The 6,031-nt window shown below is 48.6% G+C and overlaps 1 protein-coding gene across 2 annotated transcripts in view; it reads left to right on the top strand.

Annotated features, from left to right (window-relative positions):
* RABEP1 (rabaptin, RAB GTPase binding effector protein 1) overlaps positions 1-6,031 on the top strand; it is a 97,551-nt gene that overhangs the window by 467 nt on the left and 91,053 nt on the right. The gene's annotated exons all lie outside the window — the stretch shown is intronic.

Below are 6,031 nucleotides of genomic sequence, written 5' to 3'. Positions count from 1 at the left end.
GCGCGGGGGCGGCGGGGCGCGCGGAGGGCAGGGCGGCGGGAGGCCGCGGGGCCGGCGGGCGGCGGGGAGGGCCCGGCACGTGGGCCGTGTGGCGGGGAGGCTGCGGACCTCGGGGCCCTGCCCGTGTCGCCCTGCGCGCGGGGGGGCAGCCCGCGGGGCGGCGGGGGCCGGGCGGCGCTCCCGGAGGGGCCGTGCGGCGCTCCCGGAGGGGCCGTGCGGCCTGATGGCCCGTGCCGGCGCCTGGTGGGGGGTGGGGGTCCGGAGGACGCGGACCCCCCGGGGACGCGCTCTGGGCAGACGCAGCCTCTTTGACCTTCGGCACGCTTTCGGAAGGAGGCTGCTGCATGCCTTTCTGCTCTGTCGGGGAAGCCGGCCACCGGCGTGGACTCCGGCGCTCAGCGTCGTCGTGGGGGCTTTGGGGAGTCAGGACAGTGGTGTTGGGTGTGCAGGTCAGGAAGCGTGTCTTTTGTAGCACTTGGCTTCTTGGAAGGAGAAAGAGCCCCATCCTGAATCCTCCCAGTGCGTTGTCGGAGCCCTTCGTGACCTTCTGGGGGGCGCGGGCTGAGCCCCAGACTCCTGGGAGGGCGACCACCTCGTTCCAGGTGTTAAGCCTGGAGTTGTGTCGGGAGGCCGTGTGCTTGCTCCTCGGCAGCGTGTCTAGGGGGGGAAGTTCTTGCAGGTGTGTTCCTGCCACGGGCGTGTGCGCCCAGCGACGTGTCGGCGTGAGTGGGACCTTGGCAGGTGCTGCCGGGCACCGTAGGCGCTCAGTGCGGAACCTGGCCCGTGCCTGGGGCTGTGTCTTAGGTTACAGCGTTTCATGAAAAACTTCGCCTTTGTTCCTGCCTTTGGGGAGCCTGAAACAATGTTATCAGATGCTAGGGCTGGCGGCTCTCCTGCAAGTAGGCTCCAGAGCCTGCTGGCGCCCAGTTTGCGGTTTTGTGGGGAGCCCGCGGAGAGCCGGGGAGCCCCCATCCCCGGGGTTGCGCGGGGAGAGCAGGCGGGGCTGTTGTCGGGCTGCGTGTGCTGTAGTCCTCACCTTCGCACTGGGTGTCGGGGAAGAACGCTGCCTTTCCACAAACCCCTCTTTGTTACCGCTGACGGAGGCAGAGCCCGGAGAGCCCCAGTGGCTTCTGGCTCTGGGCTGGAGTGGGAGGGATGCTCAGCTGGCCGCCGCCTTGTCCCGGGCTGCGTGGAGACGGGGTCTGGGGCGGCTCAGGTGACAGGGCAGTCTGGAAGAGAATTCTCCCCCCTTCGAGGATGCGGAATGGTCTTCCTTGTAAATAGACAGAAATGACTAAGCACTTGAAAGAGGGTGGGAAAAATTAGCTTTAGGAAAAATTAGCTTTAGGAAATCTTGTGTTCTTTTGCTATTCTTAGTGCAGGTTTATTCCCTGTTTCTCAAATCCTGTGACTCCGGGATGAGATTCAGTTTGCATAGATTGCAGTATTTATTTTCAATTAGTGTAGTAAATGAACAGCCACAGCCACTGTGCACAAAAGGAGAGCGGGTTCGGTAAATCCCAGTGCTTTGTGTCAGCATCTTCTTAGAAGTTCATCGTGGGGATTTAATTTTTCTCTTTGGCCAAACTTAATATAGGTCACTTTTTTAACACCTTAGCTTTAGGCATGCTCAGATGTCCTTGCCCTGCTGGGTTTTAAAAATACATGTGGAATTCTTTTGAGCCACACTGACAGTCAAAGATAACTGTTCAGTTTTTTACTTTAATCCCACTTTTCTCTTTTTTCTAAAAATTTTTTTCAAGATTTCATTTATTTATTTGTCAGAGAGCACAAGCAGGGGGAGCGGCAGAGGGAGAGGGAGAAGCAGGCTCCCCACCAAGCAAGGAGCCTGATGCGGGACTCGTGGGATCATGACGCGAGCCGAAGGCAGATGCTTAACCGACTGAGCCACCCAGGTGCCCCTAATCCTGCTTGTCTCATTTTAGAAGCAGCTTGTCTTTTATGTTGATATTGTTTAACTTTTTTCCGACATATCTTTGTTTTCCATGGAGATATGGTAGATTAAGAAAAGGATTGATTTGTGTGTAAATTGATAGAATGAAATGTAATTTCCTTTTTATTCTTTTTAATTTCTTGTTTTGTAAGTTTATTGAAAAAGTGTTTTGTTTTGTTTTGCTTTGCCTTTTTTTGCTGGTGCATCTCAGTTTATTCATTTAGAATTAAGGTAATTTTAATAGCCAAAGAAATTTCATCCAATTATTCCATTTCATCTTGAGAATTCAAAGACTATGTATAAAGATTTTCAAATTTTAGTATTTTAAAATCCAAGTTAAACTATATCGTAGAAGCATTTACTCTGATTTCATTTATTTAAAAACACTGCCTTGTAAAGTCCTCCATTGAGAATGTGTGTGTATAAAGAAGAAATATGTCTTCTCCCATCTCCCAGAGGTCACCAGTAGTAAGTTTCCTGTTCTTGACTTTTTTCCTGTAGTTACACAGACGTGCTCACTTGTCCACTGAAGTGGACATGCTTTCCGCAGATAGGTCTGCGACTTGTTTGTCTCACTTAGTGCAGGTTGGCTGTAATTATTACAAGCTTGTGAGTGGTCCTGTGGCCGTGTCCTGTGCTGTCATCTCTGCATGCCTTGCTGAGGGGATCTTCGGGTCAGTGGGACGCCTGCTGCTGTAATATTGTTCCTATTCTACTGATGAGGAAACTGAAGCACAGACAAGTTAGAAGTGTCTATAGAGTTCCGTAGCCAGGAGGTGGGGGCTGGGCAGAGGTCCAGTCCAGCCCACCTCATGTCAGGGCTCTCTGGTCTGTTCACCAGATCATGGCCTCCTTTCAGGGTCATTCCATCACATGCATGTACCACACAGGATTTATTTGTCGGTTTTTCTGTTGATGGACAACTGGTTTTCGTTATTGGACAAGTTTTTCATTTTATCAGCAGGGCTACCGTAGATATCCTTGTACTTGTTTTTCAGGTACTCTTTTGCTTCTGTAGGACTACTGACTTAAAGGACGTGAGCTCTGAGTGGTTTAAATTTTAATAGCGATTGTTAGCTTACTCTCAAAAAAGGTATCAATTTACATACCTGCTGACAGTGTATGAGAGGGTGGATTTCCTTTGCACTCTTACCAGCCCTGGATAATGTCAGCTGTTCTAAATTTGTATCTTCTGATAGATCGAAGACATGATATTCTTCAGTTAACAGATGTTTGTGTACCTCGTCTTTGCAAAGCCCTGTGTTAGGTTCTAGGAAGTCCAGTGATGAACGACTCGCCAGGCACGGCTGTAGGTGTTTGGGATACATCAGTGGGCCACGCACATGGTGAACAGCCCTGCCTTAGTGTGGGAGAAACAGATACTAAACTACAAACATAAGCAAATGGTTTAGATTGTCAGGTGACAAATGCTGTGGGAGAGAGGAAAAATAGAGCAGGGTAGAGGGAAGGGGGATGGACTGGTCAGCCATATTGAGAAGATGGCCTGAAGGAGGGAGAGAGGAGAATGTTCTAGACAGGGGTCAGTTTTTGCAGATGCTTTCAGGAAGGGTGTGTCTGGCATGTTTGGGGAAGGGCATGGAGGTCAGTATGGCCAGAATGAAGTTATGGGGGGCGTGGTGGGGGAGGTGGGAGAGGGGAGGGAGAGGAGAGCAGTAGGATATGAGGTGAGAGGTCATGGCATGGCGGCAGATCTTGTAGGGTCCTAGCAGCATTGATTGGCTCTCACGATGGGAACCATTGAGAGTTTTGAGCAGAAGAGTGATGTGATATGACTTATGTTTTAAAAAGTCACTGGCTGCTAGATTGACAATAGAGTAAAGGGAGGCATTAATCTGGGAAGAAGATGGTAAGGCTTGGACTGGGTGTATTGACGGAGGTTATATTTTGAAGGTTTGACCAACAGGATTTGGATTAGATACAGAATGAGAGGGGGAGAGAGAGAGAGAGAGGGAAAGAGGGAGAAGGAGGAGTGAAGGGTCACTCAGACGTTTTTGGCTTGAGCAACTGTGAGAGGTATGCAGTGCAATGAATGCCTATAATTTAGGGATTTGACCCATTTAGGGAGTCCAGGAAAGGTTTCTGAGGCAGTGGTGCTAGAGCTGAGACCTGAAGGGTGAACAGGAGTCCCTGTTTGGAAGAAGCAGGGTGGTGAGAGTACTGGAGAAAGGCCAGTATGGGCTGGCCTGAGTGGGTTTCAGCCTCGGAGCTGGAGCAGAAGCCACTGAAGGGTTTTAAGCAAATAGATGACATGATGGCTTTTAAATTTGTACTTCCCAGATAGTGATTATATGTATTTGGTCTTCCTTCTGTTGTGCAGAAAGCTTTAATTTTTACATGGATCTGACCATTTTTAAAATTTTATGGTTACTGCTCTTGCCTAGGAAGACCTCCCCAACTTCCATGTTTATTTAAAAAAACAAAAACCCTCATTTTCAACACTTTTATGGTTTTGTCTTTTATATTTAGTACTTTAAACCATCTAGAATTTATTTTTGAATTTTAACAAGGTTTATACTAAACAAAGTTTAGTATAAAGAAGCATTAGCGGGCGCCTGCGTGGCTCAGTCGGTTAAGCGTCTGCCTTCGGCTAAGGTCATGATCCCGGGGTCCTGGGATCGAGTCCCACATCAGGCTCCCTGCTCATCGGGGAGTCTGCTTCTCCCTCTGCCCTTCCCCCTGCTCCTCCCTCTGCCCTTCCCCCTGCTCCTGCCCTCTCTCTCTCAAATAAATAAATAAAATCTAAAAAAAAAAGCATTAGCTAAACAGGAGATTACCTAAGAGAAAAAGAAAATTCTAAAGAATATAGGAATAGCAAGTATACGGGGCAGCTGCTATCCCTAGGGCTGAGGCAGAGCGCCCAGGGAAGAAATCAGTCTTCAAGAGGCCACTCCCAGAACTGAGATCCAGACTTTGTTGGCCTTCTGGGATGCCACTTTCTGGCTTGCTGGGAGAAGCCACCTGCATCTGGAATTTATTTTTGACATGACGCAGGGATCTAATTTTATTTTTCTTCCAAATGGATAGCCAATTGTTTTAATACCATTATTCAATAATTCATACATTTGGTTCATTTATTATAACTTGAGAAATCTCCCAACTACTAAACTTGCAGAGATACTTGATCCAGAACACAAAAGCCCTGAGTTCACCCCGCAGTCTTACTGCTCCAATATCCCAACCCACAGTAGCCCAGGATTGGGCGATAGTCTTTATTTTTTTTTTTATTTTTTATTTTTTATTTTTTATTTTTTTATTTTTTATTTTTTTTTTAAAGATTTTATTTATTTATTTGAGAGAGAGAGAATGAGAGACAGAGAGCATGAGAGGGGTTAGGGTCAGAGGGAGAAGCAGACCCCCTGCCGAGCAGGGAGCCCGATGCGGGACTCGATCCAGGGACTCCAGGATCATGACCTGAGCCGAAGGCAGTCGCCTAACCAACTGAGCCACCCAGGCGCCCCCTGGGCGATAGTCTTTAATTTGTATGTTTTACCTGGCTGCCTGGGGACAGAACTGCCTTTGACTCTTAAGGGCTCTGGTTTCTGAAATCTCGTGACTACATCATACAGGAGCTCTTTATGTAGTGAAATATGATGTGCTTTTCTCGTATAATCATTAAATGGAGTTTAGTCTTCAGAGGAGTATCTAGTAAGCATTTTTGGATGCTGCAGTTATGGGCAGGTGGTGTGGGGGGCGGGATGTAGAAATGACCGAGAGAGAGACAGTTCTCCTTTCAAGAGTCTTGGTCTAGTGAAGGAATGGGCCTGGGGCACACTGACGTGAACCGAGGAGGGCCTAGCGGTAGAGGCTCGTTTTCCTCTGCTGGATCCCAGAGGAAGCTGCTACTACCAGTCGGAGAACAGGAAGAGTTATGAAGGGAGGTGTCTTTGTTCATTTTTCTCATTAGATAACCTGAATCTCTTCCAGGTGGTAGACTGATTTCTGTTTGAATGCCTCTGGAGAGCGAGCAAACTCACTACCTCCTGTTTTTGACTAGTTACAGTGTTTCTGTGTGTGCTTTAATTGAGCGGAAGCTTGCCTCACCATAACTTCTACCCA

The sequence above is a fragment of the Phoca vitulina genome, unplaced genomic scaffold (genome assembly GCF_004348235.1).
Source record: "Phoca vitulina isolate PV1807 unplaced genomic scaffold, GSC_HSeal_1.0 scaffold47, whole genome shotgun sequence".
NCBI classification, from domain to species: domain Eukaryota; kingdom Metazoa; phylum Chordata; class Mammalia; order Carnivora; family Phocidae; genus Phoca; species Phoca vitulina.
Note: the sequence above shows the minus strand (reverse complement) of the source record. Positions and strands in the feature narration are given on the sequence as shown.